The sequence below is a fragment of the Ailuropoda melanoleuca genome, chromosome 7 (genome assembly GCF_002007445.2).
Source record: "Ailuropoda melanoleuca isolate Jingjing chromosome 7, ASM200744v2, whole genome shotgun sequence".
In the NCBI taxonomy this organism is placed as follows: Eukaryota; Metazoa; Chordata; class Mammalia; order Carnivora; family Ursidae; genus Ailuropoda; species Ailuropoda melanoleuca.
In genome coordinates this window covers 114,425,787-114,443,882 of record NC_048224.1, presented here as the reverse complement: position 1 = coordinate 114,443,882, position 18,096 = coordinate 114,425,787, and the positions used below count along the sequence as shown (strand labels likewise).

Sequence of the window (18,096 nt, the reverse complement as noted above, 5' to 3'; positions counted from 1 at the left end):
TCTCCCTTCCCACTCAGGTGTTCTTGTGGGGAAAGTGTGTGCTTTCTTTTGTCCTCTTTTCTCACCACTCCTTTTCCCATTCATGTAGCCATTCTGTAATTTTCATTCACTTCTGATTGTTCAGCTTCCATCCTAATAATCCACTATTTTAGAACAGCTTGGCTAAAAGAGTATGATTTTTAAAGATAACTGCTGTTTCCACGTGTCTCTCTTCTCTTACTCTCTCTGTTTTGTTTGTTTTCATTTCCTGTATACAGAAAAAATAGTCTCAGGATCAATATAAAAATGAATTTGTATTTGTATTCAAAGTTTTAGACACTTAAAATAATATTTAGAAGCAACACTTATGGAGGAAAAAAAAGTTAATATTGTTACTACCCATATAATTTCACCACAGAATAATTGTAGGCTGCATAATTTTCACCAATGTTAAAATTATTGGTAGAAAGTAATCCCCCCCATTAAAATAGATTGCTCAACTCTGAAAATTTCTTAATTAAGTTTAATTTTATTTAAAATTAGTAAGATGGCTTTTCTGGCTGGAACCATGGAGGGTGCAGAAGAGAAGAAAAAGAAGGTTCCTGCTGTGCTAGAAACCCTTAAGAAAAAGCAAAGGAATTTCTTAGAGTTGAAGATCAACAGTATGAGAAAGAAGTTTGCCCAACAGGTGCTTCAAATGGCAAGGAAGAAGCTTATCTATGAAAAAGCTAAGTATTACCACAAGGAATATAGGCAGATGTACAGAACTGAGATTCGAATGGCTGGGATGGCAAGAAAAGCTGGCAGCTTCTACATTCCTGGGGAACCCAGATTGACCTTTGTCACCAGGATCAGAGGTCTCAGTGGCGTGAGCCCAAAGGTTTGAAAGGTGTTGCAGCTTCTTTGCCTTTGCCAGATCTTCAGTGGCACCTTTGTTAAGCTCAACAAGGCTTCTATTAGCATGCTAAGGATTGTGGAAGTATATAGAGCATGGGGATACCCAAACCTGAAGTCGATGAATGAATTGATCTGTAAGCGTGGTTTGGCAAAATCAATAAGAAGAGAATTGCCCTGACAGATCTCACATTGGTTGCTCAGTCTCTTGGTAAGCATGGCTTCGTCTGCATGGAGGATGTGATTCACAAGATCTGTACTGTTGGAGAACATTTCAAAGAAGCCAGCAGCTTCTTAGGTCCTTCAAATTATCTTCTCCATGAGGGGGAAAGAAGAAAAAGACCGCCCATTTTGTAGAAGGTGGAGATGCTGGCAACAGGGAAGATCAGATCAGTAGGCTTATTAGAAGGATGAACTAAGGTATCTACCATGATTATTTTTGTAATCTGGTCAGTTAACAAATGACTACTTTCAAATTGAAAAAATAAATAAGTAAAAAATAAAATTAGCAAGATGAACATATCATTTATCACAGAAGTGATTATTTTATCCATGCATAACCCCAAAGCACCCTGATCTGCTCACCTCATTCAAGGGGTTGATTGTTTTTGAGATATAGGCATCAGTAAAATGTGAGCAGTGTTGGGAATAAACTCTGGAATTTCATTGAATATGAATTACAAGTTTTATAATAAATGCAAAATTTAATCTGCCTTACTTCAAACCTCAGAGTAATGTCTATCCATTCCACCTTAATAATTTTACACATTGGCACCATAAAATATTTTCAGGTTTTGAATGATACATTCTAGCCATTAATTCTCGTATCAAAACCATATTAAATAAGTCACTTTTCCCATTTTATGTATGTGACAGGGATATAAATGTTAAATTGCTTGACCATTGAGTCAATATCAATTCGTTAGTAGAATAATGAGTAGAATCCAGTGAACACTATTTTGTCTGTTGCTTGAATAATTTACTAATGGTGATGTGCCTTTAGGAAATGTAGTAAGTATATCATGTTGTGATATGTGAGCAATGAGTTAAAGGATGATAATTGTCTAATTGTCTTACGCTCTGAAAATACTATAATCACTTACTTACATAGGGAAAATTAACTGGGAAATTAGCAAAGTATCCCCTAAATGTATCAAAGAGTAATTTAAGAGGAGAAAGTGATGTAGGCAGGCTGGTTCCAAGAACCAGGGGAGGGTCCCACGTGACCAGCCAAGAGGGTCCTTGGCTTCATGCAGGATAGAAACCAAACCTGAGCCAGAGAAAGTGAAAACAGAGTTTTTTGAATAGCATGAGTGACAGAGAATAGCAGATGGTGTTTCTGGGAGACTTGGAAAGGAAAGGAAAATGAGTCTTATCATTGCTTGGGCCTACAGGTTTTTATTGGAAAAGGGTCTAGGATATGTGTTTCTTCAGGGGGGGGTCCAATCACAAGTGAGGGTCAGGTGAACAATAGGTGTTAGTCCACAAATTACTGAAGGTAGTGGTATTGATGCCAGCATCAGCAGTGGCGTATTTGAAGCTAATGTTCTGGAACACGTTTGGGTTCTGGCTCTTCTTAGGTGTTATCAGGTGTTTGGGGCCTAGGACAAAACTCAGGGAATGATGAACTTTCTTGCTTTCTCCTTAATGGGAACATAGCTTCTTTGGCTTATTCAGAGGCAAAATATAGAAGACGAGTAAATGGGGACTCGCAGGAAAACAGCAGAGACGGAGCCTTTCCTCAGATGGAGTCCCTTCATTGTTCCTAGTTCAGAAGGAAATTTTGAATATTAGTTTACATTAATCTCATGAAATAGTTTGTTTTCATTTGTGGAAGTAGATAGTTTGTCTTCATTTGTGGAAGTATAGAAAAATTCCTTCTTAAAATGATTTGCTAGTTCACAACCTTTCCATTGATTACACTTGAAAAAGGACACAAGATCATGATTAATGGAAATCCTGTTATATATCAGGCACTTTACATATGCTATCACAGTCAATGCTCACCACAGCCCCTTTAGGGAAGAACTAATAACATTATTTTCCAGTGATGAAAGAGGAGGTCCTAAGGATTACCTTATTTGAACGAGTCTGAAACTAACCTCATTCACTGGAAGATACATATCATCTTATTTCCACAGGAAACAGAAATGCTGCCAAGTATAAGTGTAAGATTTGCCAGTAAACTGTTATTGATTTGATAATATTACCATTGGTAGGATGGGTGGGTGTGTAAAGTGCAGCCTAGAAAGATCCCATATGCTGAGGCACATGTCTAACCTTGTAGGATAGCCAGCTGAGGCCTATCCCCAGGCTTGTTTGGTTCCTAAGTCCCCGATTCTTCCATTAAACCTTACAGCCTCAGCTATCTTCCACAGAACAGAGTGCATTTGGCATTTTCCTTTATGAGAACTTGTCTTTTCCTTGGTGGCACCACCTAGTCTATGTAACCTTCATATGGAGGAAATCAAGGTGCATGACAGTACATTAATCAGAAAAATGGATTGTGCCTGCCTCATCCTGTCAATCACTTGATAAGGGAAAACAAATAGCACAGATTAAATCACAGACTGCTCAAATGCTTCATACTTAGGATAAACACATTTCGGCTTTCAGGAAAGTCCATTATGCACTGTTTCGCTTTGATTAGCGGGGGGCATTTCATAAAGCATGAAAGACAGCTACAGCTAGTGGAAGAAAGAAGGAATGTGTGAGCATTTTCTCGCTGTTTAGTTAAACAACTGATTTACCCCTGTCAAATATATATATATATATATATATATATATATATATATATATATCCAGCAAAGGCTCTGACAATTATGAATGTCTTTGGCAAAAAGATGAATTTATCTGCCTGAAAAGGAGATGTCGCTTGAAAAGCCAATGTCTGCAGCGCACAGAACACCCGCAGAGCATGACTATAAAGAAAAATCCGTATTTGCTCTTACACAGGAGAGAGCCACAATTGCAACTTGATTGTAATCCTCACCTGGGAAATCTGAAATCACCACCTGTTCTCTTTGGATGCTTGTGTGACACACTCCAGTTGCTTTCTACAGAATTTAGAACATTGATTTACTCCAGTGGATACATTTGGAGCTTTACTCAATTCAGTTAATTTCTATTAAGCATCCACCTCACTAGTTATACGTATTAGAATTAAGGAGATCATTGTTTTTATAGTCACATTTATAATTCTAAGTATGCACACTACATATATTGCTCCCACCCCGTGACATGTTTTCATACAAGTGTTATTCTTGTTTGTACTTCATTAGAAGGGCCAAGATATTAAACATAAGAACAGTTAGCTACTGTGCATTCAGTGTAGTCTTAAGAATTTTGAAGAAAACAGAACAAGTGTGATAAAACCACTACCACACCACACCACCACTCTGACTTCTTATAAGCCCCTCTGTGTTGCATTCCAAACATGTTATCAGGGCCTTATTTTTTTATGTTCAAACATACTAAAGTATTACATGGCAAGAATTAAGGAATGTTGATAGGCAAAACCTAAAACATAAGACTTAAGGTCATCTATAATGCTTATTATAAAGTAACCTCTGTTATTTTTAGCATTTCTCTACTTAAATCTGCTACTGAACCTGGTAAGGTACACTCTAACATAAGGGGCACTGTGGTGCCAGTAAAGATAGATCCACGAAACTAGACACATTATTATGATCTGAACAAAGCAAGTTAGAAAGAATAATAGCTTAAGAACTTCTACGATACAAGCAAAAATCTGTCAGAACCCAGATGCTTTGTGAGGGTCTCAGACATTATGCAGCATTTATAATTATATAAAACAGTCTCTACTTTTTCCAAATTTGAGAACACTAAGGATAATAATTTACATTATCAAATGAGAAGTTTAAAAGCAAATTTTAAAGTGATTCTAGAATTATGTATTTGTAAAATGGACACAAAAGGGAGCAATATGCTAAAGGTATAAATGTTCAACAAATATAAAATTATGTCAAAGTTTTATCCTGAGCTTGATGCAATCAAGGATATCTAACCATTTTAATCTACCGGTGAATAAAGTTTGATTGTGGCTAAGCAAGGTCTTTGTCAGCTCATACTATTGGGGAATTTTAAGGATAGTTTCATTATTGCGCAAAAGGCCTAAAAAACTCACCGTTCGTTTTTGCTAAGTGATAGTGCCATCTACTGGTTTTGTTTGTCACAACAGTATGATGACTAAGGACTGGAGGTGTTGGGTTTTACAGACACAGCTGATAGGTGTGACCTCATGAAGGTATTTCTGAATGTAGATTCTGTCATTTAAGCGAAGCAGTAAAAAATCAACACTGTTATAAATTAATGGAAATTTCATACTTTGAAGCACTTTTATTCATTATTAGAATAAAGATGCTCTAGGCAAAATCGTTTTAGTGACTTAAATCATTATATATATACATATGTATATATATATATATATATATATATATATATATCAAAAGTCCAAATATTTAGTTAATCAGTGCTCTGCACATATGGTACACTGGATGCACTTTGTGTTCAAAAACGTTGGCAGATTCCACAAAATTCAGGGCATTTAAAAGATAGACAACAGGAAAAATAGGAAAAGGTTCCTGGTTTGAAGCTTGCAGATTGAACAAACATAATATACAGACAAGCAGTTAACTAACAAAGTAGTTGGCTCAGGGTAATTAACATATGTATTTTAAGATATGAATAAAGGTATGGCTTTGGAGTAGGGGGGCATTTGTAGGAGGTGTCGAATTTGAAAAGGAAGAGGCAAGAAAAATGTAGGGGATTTACAGCTTGAAAAAGGGAAAGTACAGTCCAGGATGAGATTGTGTTTGACTTTTAAAACACAGCCAGCACAAACATATCCTTCATTCTGAGAAATACGTTCTTAACAGTTCTGAAACCATTGATAGCTAATGTCCATACTGAGCGTAGGAAAATTTGTGCTCTTTCTTAGCACAATAAAACGTCTGGTTTGGTCATTTGCAGTATCAAAGAGTGGCTCCCAATGACCCCCTCTGCCTTTAAAGAACCCTGAATAAAATGTGTTCTATTAATAAAAGCAGAAGAGAGGTTGTTGGCTATGCAATCACAGAGTTCTGACAAGTTTATGAAACTCTGTTACCTTATACTCCTTATTAACTTAGATGCTTTGGAATGCAAATGATACTAGAATATCTATTTAAAGAGTAAAGTACGTTATTATTCCCTAGAATCTATACAAATGTGTCTCAAGCTTTTAAAATATTTTTGAGCTGGACACTAGTTTTCCTAGGAAGTTCCCAGGATGTGAAGGGGAGTGAGTAGCAGGTGGTGGTGTAATCATTAATTTACCTACCTCGCTCCCACACAATCAGAGTGGAGCTGCTTTGATTTGATAAGTCTGTAGGTACGTGTTTATGTGTGTGTGTGTGTGTGTGTATAGATAGATAGATAATTTTAATTCTACATACATATTTGGGCAAGTGCTCTGCTGTTAAAAATATATTTAGAAGCTTATTAATTTAAACATATCAATGTAAACAACAGGATTGGGATGCAAAGAGGCAAAAAGTATTGGGAATAACAGCTTGCGTAGAAGTAAGGAAAGGAAGGTAGAGGATAAGCATGCTATTTTCTGTTTTTGCTTTTGCACAGTGATACATTAAAGTCTTCAGTGGCTCAATGTGTGCTGACTTAGGCATGGACTTGGTTCAGGATCCTTCCTTGGCCAACCCAAGGTGCAAGGGTCCATGTCTGTACTGGGGACCTCTGTCCATTCTGTTCGTCCACTTGTACAGCATGGTATTGCATACTACCTTCTAATTATGAATTGTGTGGGTCTGAAAATTTTGTATCTTGGAGCAAAATAATAGTTTTGCTTGGACAGAATTTAGACCTTACCTCATTTGAATTACTCATAACACAAAGCATAATGTGATGCTCATAGTTTATGGTGAATATAAATAACATCCACAATTCCTCTCCCTATTTATTTCCCTCTCTCAAGCATTCATATGCGTGCTCACACACACATATTAATGTCATAGAAACATGGACAAATAAGTTAACAGTCTTTCTTCAGAATAGGAAAGGTAACAGGAGAGAAGATCTGTGAAGAGATGATTGCACACGTTAAGAAATCAGAGTGTTTCAAATTACACCTATAAAATATCAGTCTGTGATTGTTAGAGTGACAAAAATCAGACAAGTTATGAGAAGGATCTGAGACTAATAGGACCCACATTCTCAATGGAAGGAGTGGACATTGGTAAATCCAATTTGCAGAATTATTTGGCAGTAGTTAACAAAATTGAATATGATTTATGCATACCCTATGTCATGCAGTTCTTTTCCTTAGTGTATACCCAAAGCAATCAGCAACATGCCTTTTGGGGGATATATACAAGGATAGCCGGTGCTTACTTGTTTTGTTCGTAGAGAGTTGAAACAACCTGAATATCTACCCCTGAGAGAGTAGACATGTAGAAAGGGATGGATCGATATTGGAATATCATGCAGGAGGTGCACATAGAAGTGCTGGTGAATCTAAAATACTAATTGAAAGAGAATGTAATCTATAAAAAGAACAACATGTATGCAAATTTAAAATACATATGCAAAACAATATATTTTTATACATGTATACATATACATATATATATATATACAAATGCAAATATTTTCACTGAACAGTGAAAAATGAGGATGGAAGGAAATATACAAATAAATGAATACAAGAGGCTTGGACTGACAGCAACGATTTGTATCGTTGAGGAGTGTGATTAACTCATGCTTATATACCTGATACCTAACTAGGAAAAGAAGAAAGTTTAGAATAGTAGCTTTCAATAGGGTGCACAAAATAGAACATGAGCAAATTGGAACTTGAAACCCATATTAGACTATTTGCTGTTGTTGTTTACCCCATTAGAATGGGAGATCTCTGGGTCTCAGATTTCCTGATGATTCCTCTAAGAAGAAAACTTTTCCACCCATACCTAAGACAAGTCTTTTCTAATGGCAAATTCCTTTTCGGTTCAATTCTATACCTGCTGTTTCATTTCATATCCCAGGAAAGAACTGTTTGAAAAAAGTCCCCTGAAACTGGGAGGAGTAACAAAACAACTGTGACGTGAGTCGAGGCAGCATCACAGTCGAGAATTCAGCGTCCGGCTTCTTTTTTCTACAGTGTCACATCTATCACAAGCATAAAGAAAATATTTTACTTGCTTATCCATCGTTTTGGTGATTTTACCAAGAATGAAAAAGTCTTAAACAGAAGAGGATTCCACTTCAGTTGTATTCAGGCTATGGACAGGCATTTCTTGTGTTTATGAGCAACAAAGAAAATAAACAGCGAGTCAAAGAGAGTATTACTGTTTGTGTCCCTGTAACTGGCAAACTACTTATTGCAGATGTAGAATGCCAACTCTTCACTTTTACTTCCTTACCATTAAAAGTGGGGCAATGACATAATGAACATAGCTCTAATTCAGTGAAGGGAGACTAAATCAAATATAAAACAAAGAAGAAATACTGTGATATTAAGCTAAACAGTTATTAACCCAACCTGATTTTGCGTATGAGCAGAATTTCAGGATAGGTAAATTATAAGATGGTCTTTTCCAGATTATAGATATAGGCCTGTTCCCCAAATCAGTTAATTAGTCTGGATAGTTTTTAACATTGGGGTGTTATCAATGCTGACCAAAAAAAAAAAAATGGTAACCAACAAGTCAGATTTTCTACATTCTATAGCTTAGAATAAATTACTATTCAGTTTATCTAATGAAAAATAATGAACATATTTAGAGTATAATTTTATTTTTGTAAGAGCTGTTTCTAAGCTTTGACATTATTTATCTTTTGTGTTGGCTATATGAGGACCAGACTGTGATTACGCTAATGGTCAGGAATAAAAATAATGCTCCTTCTCCACTGACCCGAGGAACATTCACATCAAGTCCATTTTCATAAATATTCCCTTCTTTAATAAAAGCATGTACCGTGATGGGAAAAGAAAAAGACAAAGAACAGAGCCATATTATCTTTAAAACATTTGGTGGAAAGTTGATATTCTGCTGAGGGTAAGGTACCATGGCAATGCAAACAAACTGATAATCAACTCATATTTTTAATGTGTTTAACATATAGTAACTCACTGCAGTTTCACAACAATAGAAAATAGGAAGGAGACCTTTTTTATTTCTATTTTGTAGATGTGGAAACTGATTCTGTTAATATGTGATTCAAATTTCTAAATAGTAAGTCCTAAAAGTAAACTTAGTTATATTTCTTCTGACTCCAGAGATTAACCATGGTGTTTAGACTAGCCATCATGAAGTGAGAATTCATGAAAAAGATTGAGAAGATACAGGTTGTATAGGTAAAAACAGTAATTTGATAAAATACATGAAATACCACACAATCAAAACTAGACTTGATTGTGAGGGCAGAGGGGATCACTGTAGAATTTAAAGCAGAGAAAATGTATGTGGAAGCCCAATTTAGTAAGATTAATCTAGCAAAACTGTATCAAGTAGGTTGAAATGGAAGGGACTTCAAAAGAACAAGAAAATAATGTGGTTATCTTGGTGTGAGATAAGAGCCTACCTTATGGCAGAGGCAAACTAATTAAGGAGAAAAGAAACAAAATCGATATATATTTTAATTAATAACATAATGGAATAGGGAATTAATGTAAATAGGTTAAAAAATGAGGTAGGGATAAAATTATACCTGAAAATATTCTTTTTGTTGAGAAGGCAATATTCTAAAAATATGCTTTAGTTATGTTTAAAATGCTTAATTTTTTAACTTTTTTGTCCAAAGAAAAAGATGTTAATGGACTAATAACAATGATCCCCATCTAAAAAGTATCAAAAGTGTTAGTGGATGAGAGGATTATAAATAGAATTTCATTAAAATGGGGCATGCTAGTGGTTAGTAAGCTGTTGATTTGGTAAGTGAGTTTTAAAAAAAGGGAAAACAAAATTGTGTAATGGATACATGTACAATACTTGGAAGAGGTCACTTTTCGTTGGATGAATGTATGAGTGAATTTCAGTGATGTTGATTTTCAGTGTGTGTGGTTGTTAGTTTTTTGTTTAATTGTAAAACGCAAGATTTCCCATTTTAACCATTTTAAAGTATAAAATTCGGTTGTGCAATTGTCATTGCCATCTAATTCCAGAAACATTTCATTACCCCAGAAGGAAACTACACCCATTAAGCAGTGACTCTTCATTCTCTGCACCCCCCCTTCCCTACCCCCACATCCTAGGCAAACATTTGTCTGCTTTCTAGGCCTTTGGCTTTGCCTACTCTGAATATTTTATATAAAATAAATCATACAATAAATATGTGGCATTTTGTGTCTGACTTCTTTCACTTAAGATACTTCCAAGGTTTACCCATGTTATAACATGTGTTAATCTTCACTTTTTTATGGCTGAATAATATTCCATTGTGTGGATATATCACCTTTTCTTTATCCATTTATCAGTCGCTAGACATTCAGTTTCCACCTTTTAGCTATTGTGAATAGTGCTGCTATGAACATTTGTTTACAAGTTTTTGTTTAAATACCTTTCAAGTCTTTCATTCTTTTTGAGTAAAATTTTGTATATGGTATAAGATAGAGTACAACTTCAATCTTTTGCCTGTGAATATCCAGTTGTCCCAGCATCATTTGTTAAAGAAACTACTCTTTCTTCATTGAAAGGTCATGGCACCCCGTTGAGAATCAATTGACCATAGATATATGGATTTAGTACTGGACTCTCGATTCTGTTCTTTTGAGCTATATGTCTATCCTTATCTCAGTACCACACTGTTTTGATTACTTCAGCTTTGTAGTAAATTTTGAAATCAGGAAGTGTGAGTCTTCCCATTGTATTCTTTTCTTTTGAGATTGTTTTAACAATTCGGAGTCCTTCATATCCCGTGTGACTTTGAGAATGAGCTTTTCCATTTCTGCAAAATAGCCACTGGGATTTTGACAGAGATTGCAATCAATATGTAGATGACTTTGAGGATTATTATCATTGTAATGATATTAAGTGTTTCAATACATGAACACAAGATACCTTCCTATTTATTTGTATTATTTAATTACGTTCACCAGTGTTTCATAGTTTTCAGCAAACAAATCTAGCAGCTTCTTAAATTTATTCCTAAGCATCTATTCTTTTTGATTTAATTGTAAATGGAATTATTTTCCTGATTTGCTTTTTAGATTGCTCATTGCTGCTGTGTAGAAGTACGGCTGATTTTTGGTGTTGATCTTGTGTCTTGCAACTTTGTTGTACTTGTTTATCAGCTCCAATAATCTTTAATTCTTTAGGATTTTCTATATATAAGATCATGTGATTGTGAATATAAACTTACTTCTTCATTTTCTATTTCGATGCCATTTATTTTTTGTTCTTTGCTAATTGCTCTGACCAGAGCTATCAATGAAAATGGATGCCCTTATCTTCTTCCTTTATTAGGGAAAAAAAACTTTCGGTTCTTCACTATTTAGTAAGATGTTGGCTATGGGTTTTTCCATAAATGTCCATTATCATATTGAGGAAATTCCCATCTCTTCCTAATTTGTTGAGCATTTTTACCATGGATGGTGTTAGATTTTCAGATGTTTATTGACAAATGTTTAGTTCGATTGAGAGAGTCATTTTTCCCCCTTTACTCTATAAATGTATTGTATTACATTGATTGATTTTCATGTTAAACCTCCTTTGCATTCCTAGGATAAAAAACCAAAAATGTTCATGGTGCATTATCTTTTTTTTTTTAAGATTTCATTTATTTATTAGAGAGAGAGTGAGAGAAAGCATGATGGGAGTGGGGGAGGGCGGTGTTGTAAAGGGAGAGAGAGGAGCGGGAGCAGGCTCCCCACTGAGCTGGAACCCCCCCCACCCCCCCACCCCCGCCCAAGACCTTGCCCTGAGCCAAAGCAAAGGCAGCCGCTTAACTAACTGAGCCACCCAGGCAGCCCTATGGTGTATTGTCTTTTAATGTGCTATTGCATTTGGTTTACTGATGCTTTACTGAGGATTTTTGCATCCAAATTCATAGGAGATATTGGTCCATAGTTTTACTTTGTTGTATTTTTGTCTGGCTTTAGTATCAGGGTAATGCTGAACTCAGAATGAATTTGGAAGTTTTGCTCCTCTTCTGTTTTTTAGATCAGAGAAAGATTGGTATTAGTTCTTCTTCATTTGGTGAAATTCGCCAATAAAGGTAGATGGTCCTGGACATGGGGTTTTTTTGTTTTTTGTTTGTTTGTTAGTTTTGCCATGAAGACAGAAGCAGGTCAGAGTGTTTAGCTTTGATTATGGAGGTAGAAGGCTATGAGGCAAAGAACATATCAGACATTAGAACCTAGAGAACCTAGGAAAGCCAAGGAAATGAATTCATCCCTGTGGTCTCCATAAGGATTGTAGCCCTGCTGATCAATTTTAGACTTCTGATTTCCAGAATTAAAAGAGAATAAAGTTGTGTTGTTTTAGGGCACTAAATCTGTGGTAGATTGTTACGACATCAATAGAAAACTGATAAAGCAGATATTCTACTATACTTCAAAATAAGTAAACTCATCCTGCTCCTCAGCCAGTAACTTCTAGTATGTTTTCGTAGGGAGTTTGGTACTGATTATACCCCTGTCATCTATGAGCTATGAAATTACTTACCTCCTTCAATCTCTTGTTGTCTCTTTTAAGTGTTTATATCCCCATAATTGTTCCCAGTTTTACTGTTAAAATATCCATGCAACATGTTAACAGGTAAGTATATAAACACCGTATCTGGTTCTCTGAGAGGCTGTTTCTATAGCAAGTTATTTGAAGAATATTGATTATGATGTCAGACTCCCTGAGCTTTAAACTGAGCCTCAGTACTTGTTTTCTGACTTTGGCAAGTTTACTTAACCTGTTCATGCCTCAGTTTTATAACGAGCCAAATGAAAATAAAAATAACACTTGCTATAAAGGATTGTTCTTAGGATTATGTTAGATAAATATATAGATACTGACACATAGAATCTATTTAAGGAATACTGTCTTATTTTCTGTATCTATGAAGGTAAAATTGAAATTATTTTAAATTCACTTTTTTTTAAAGATTTTTATGTATTTGAGAGAGAATGAGCATGAATGGGGGTGAGGGACAGAGGGAGAGGGAGAAGAAGACACCCTGCCAAGCAGGGGGCCCAATGCTGGCCAATCCAGGGCCCAATCCCAGGACCCTGAGATCATGACCTGAGCCGAAGACAGACGCTCAACCGACTGAGCCGCCCAGGTGCCCCTAAATTCGTTCGTTTTATTTTTGCAATAGGAAATTTAGTTTATAAACAGGAAACACTTAAGTAGAGTGTAAAGAATATGAAAAGTAAGGAGTTTTGTCTGACTTTTTCACTAATATATCCTTAGTGATATAAGCAGTTTCTGGAATGCAGTCAGTACTTCACAGATGTATGTCGAATTAATATTGCATTCATATACATGCCGTATTACCCACAACATATACTTGTGCATTGCTGAGCTTTTATACTTATGTGCCCTGTGAAAATCAGTAAAGGAAGCCTCATTTAAAAAGGAGTCCGGAAGCCCTGAAGAGGGCGCTCTCACACATGTTCCACTCCTTGCAGTCAGCCTTACCAGCAGAAGAGAAGATTAATTCTTACTTGAAAAGGCAGGAGGACATTTCTCACATAGGAATTTTATCTCCTGCTTTTAAGAAAAAGAAAAAAGTTCTCTCCCTGGCCTAGCAGCAGTGCACCGTTCGCAGCCAATGAGAAACCTCTCCAACTCACACATTTCATAAAATACATTTTATGAAAATATTTATTATTTCATTTTATATTTGACAAAATCTCCTACTTACAACATAAGCCAGGTTCTCAAAGCAGAGCTTCTACTCCCCAGTCTGTTTAGTTTGGTCATTTACTTGCACTCTTACCTTCAGCCTATGCCAGGACCAGTGCAAGGTGCAAGAGATAAAATAACGAAATAACAGGCAGTCTCTGTTAGAACCTGATACCTTTAGAGCTTAAGATATATATTCAGACGTTTTATTGAGGCTCACCTAATAATCATTTATCAAGATGATTGTGTAGTGTAACCTATAATAATAATAATTGTGATAAGAACACCTGCTGAATTGTTCTTGCAGAGGATGAGTCCAGGAAAAAATAAGACAAAATATTAACATGTTTCCCTAACTTTAAAAATAGCGAAACTAAATATATTTAACTGAATTTTCTGGTCTATTCAGATAAACAGAAGTATTTGAAAGCCTTTATCCATTATCCCTTTTTTGCATATTGTTTCTATATTACCTTGTCTTTTACTTTGTCTAAATTTTTAATATCCTCATCTTCCTTTGGATAATTATGACTATATATATGCATTTACTTATATGTATATATGTATTTATGTGTGTATATAATATTTATATATATTATGTATACATGTGTGGGTATCTTTATGTTTGCATACATATACACATATTTTTGTATATCTGTGTGTCCTAATTACATCTGTCTACTATGACAGAATAATTACTAATGTCCTGCCTGGATTTTACTTGTCTTAATTTTGCTATTTGCTGGTAAATATAGGATGGTAAAATTTTAGGCAACATTTGAAACCAAAAATAGATACATTTATTTTGTTGTAAAATGCATGGTACTCTACCAAAAATACATGTATTTGACTTTGTCTGTTTACTTTTTAAATGTTTTTCAGGTCATTTTAATATAGAGATATTTGAAAGAAAAGATAAACTGTTAAAACAATACAATTACAATGTAAAAAGTAATACAGACTTTTAAAATAGTAATACTATAAGACAGGAAATACAGGAGTTTGCAGGAGATGAAAAATATTAGGCTGAATAATGGCAATTTTTTTAATATTGTGGTAGTAGTTTGGAAATAGAGACTAATTATAATCTTGGTCACAAAGATTCATTTTATCATTGTAACATAATTGGACAAGCATAATCTGTGGTTTTAGTAGTTTTTAGTGTCTGTTAAAGTTCAACACATATGCAGAAATATATAAATATTGAATACTTCTTATGAAAATAAATAATTAGAAAAACTTGATCAAGTGTAACAAAAAAATCTGACATTCAATGAGCTTATTTTTTAAAAATAAGGACACATTTTTAATAATGGCTCACATTTAATAAATTTGCCCAAATCCTAATCTTGAGAGAACCATGATGATAAAATATGTATTAAACATTATTTTGCTTTCTTAAATCCTATATTAATCATGTTGTCTAAAATTAAAAAAGGAACAAATATTATTGTTAAGAAGTTTAAACATGCATAAAATTTGTTTTTATGCCTTTAAATTAGACAGGATTAAGTGTCATGTTTATTTAAACATTGAATAAGCTGAATTAATTACAGAGTGCCTGCTAAAAGCTTTGGACTGCTTTTCAAGTCAAGAATGATTTTGCCTGTTTGTAGGATGACATTTGGCTTTTACTTTTCTTAAACAATCACTAAGCCAAGTTTAAAAAGTGAATGAATTAACAAAGTGCAGATAGTACAATTTTTATGAAGTCAACACATCAGTTCTTCTAATATAGACCTCATTTATCTGAAAATGAATTAAGGGAATTGGAAACATTAGTATTAAAAAGGTCTAAACTAATAATAGAATACAGATATTCAGAGTTGACAGCATCTTGTTAAAAGAAAGAGAATCATTCCAAATAGAAAGCATTGTTATAGCTATGTAGGATATTAGAATCTGTAAGAAAACTCATGAAATAGGCCCACACTGATTAAAAAAAATTTCAACATTTTCATTTTATTTCCTTCAGAAGATAGGAAGTTGGTGGAATACTGAGTCTCCCCAGCCATTTGGGGACATGTCATGTAGTCATTTACTAAATTCCTCAAAGAATGTACCCAGCCCTCTGTAGTAATGGATGAAAGATCCAGAATAGCATAGCTCATTTTTTAATATTATTACAGTGAAAATTATATAACCTAATCATTATATTTTAAGCTTTTTTTCTCGTTTGATTTATCTTGAAAAATAAGTAAAAACCAGTACTATCTTATTCTCTAGTTTCTTTTATTGTCCCTTTTACCTCATTCTACCTCCAATTTGGTGGTACCATTTCCTTAATCATTCTCCAAAGATTATTGTCTCCAAAATTGTTCATATGGAAGTCATATCATGGGACTAATTTGTGAGTTATAATATTTTGAGTTTTATCTGTGGTGTTCAGATTTTTTTTTTTTAAGATTATTTGAGAGCCGAAATCTAGAGTGGGACACTTAACCAACTGAACCACCCAGGCGCCCTTGTGGTGTTCAAATATTTTATATTCTTTCATTTTCTTGCCAGGAACAACTGTTACCCTTAATTTACCCTGGTTCTTATCAGCAAGTCCAATCCCCAAGGAGGAATATCAGACCCAGTACTTTCTCAAGGTAAGCTGTTGATCTAAAGGATTAACACATCCACTTATACTCTAGAATTTTGATTATTGGAAAACTCATCTAAACTCTTGATATATTGACATAAACATGATTGAGCATATAAATATGATAAGATAGTGTGTTTTCACGGTGCTTTTTCATATTTGAAGTCAAAAGTTTAGGATATTAATAAAGTAGAAGAGAATCTTATAACCAGTTCTTGTCAGTGATTCTTAATGTTTGTGTAAAAAAAAATATTTTAGGAATTCTCTGCCATGTCTTTGGCAAAGATTGAACTATTATATTTATAAATCCACGTGTGTCTTAAATAATGTGAGATCAGGATATTGTTTCCAACTGTCCATTAACTCTCCTAAAGAGAGTAGCATTTCTAATAACTCTTTTCTCATCAAATCTTTTTTTTTTTTGCTAATCTTAATCCTATTCTAATGCATGAACAAAGTTGATTTTTAAAAAAATCATTAGGAAATATTTGAATAATTAAATTGGTATCATTCACTGGGTGCTGAAGGAAACAGAGTTGATAAAGCACCATGGCTTAAATGGTTCTTTGGTTGGCGTAAATATAAAAATTCTTCAAGCAAGTAAAATTCTTGTTCTGAATAAATTCAATGACTGCCTCACTGCATAAGCTCTTTAACATTCCTACGTATCCTTTCTTTTTTTTCTTTTTTGTTCTGTCTATCCATCTTAATTGTGTCCTGAGAAGATGTTACATAACTGAGAATTTTTGTTTAATGGTATGTAATTTGGATAAGAGTGTTTTGTTTTCTTTTGCTTCACAGTTGGGAGGATTTTCATTAATGAAATAGTTTGGATTCTCATTTTCTGTTTTCTTTTTATAGTAGTGGTTTATGGATGTTTTCTTCTATTTTCTCCTCATTTTGTAATGAGTTATTTTTATGGATCAGCAATAACATTTAAATGCAGGGTGAGGGCTACCAAGTTTCATCTCTATATCTTATATCACCTTATATCACCTCTCATTGTATAACCACTGAAACCATTATCATAGAATGTTTTATGAAATACCCCAATTCTTTTTCATATAAATGATTTATTTTATTGGTGAGAAGGCATCATTTTATGAACCATAATAAACAAATAGTGCTTTATACAAAATGTTCTATATACTGCTAAAATGTTTATCTGGAAAATAAATAATAGAATTTCATTTTATACATCTTAAAAGTTAATAATTACAATAATACATAACTAGATAAAAACCCTAAACACATACTTTATAATTATTATATGAATAAATCTCTTCTATTTGTATCTTATATTTAGATAAATAATTCAACAAATAATATAAAAGTACAAACTTCCTTAGTTTTTTCCTGAATAACATTAATATCTCAAGTCTGTCCTAGTATTGTACCTGTATAATATGTGTCTAATAACTTACGTAAAAGAGAAAGAATCTGAGTCAACATCAACTTACTCATTAATGTCTACACATTTATTTTTAGCTTATTATATTCCAGATACGGTGTAGGCAATATAGGGATGACTAAATCACAAAGCTTGCTAAATGAGTTAATATTTCTCTTCTACAGTGAAAAGTATGAAATGCTTTATGCTTCATTCAAAAATGTAAATATAATCTGTATTTTTTAAAAAGATAATTTTAGTGTATTATACCAATAGAGAAAAGAACACAGAGTAGAGAAAATATGGGCTGTCCTAAGCAGCTTGAAAGAACTTTAGTTATATTTTTTGGAGGTCAAGTCAAGACTAACCATGGCCTACTGGAAACTCTTTATTGA

General features: G+C 34.1%; 1 pseudogene; it reads left to right on the top strand.

The window, feature by feature from the left end:
• Window positions 1–545: 545 nt before the first annotated feature.
• On the top strand, window positions 546–1,297 carry LOC100482123 (annotated as a pseudogene).
• Window positions 1,298–18,096: the final 16,799 nt, after the last annotated feature.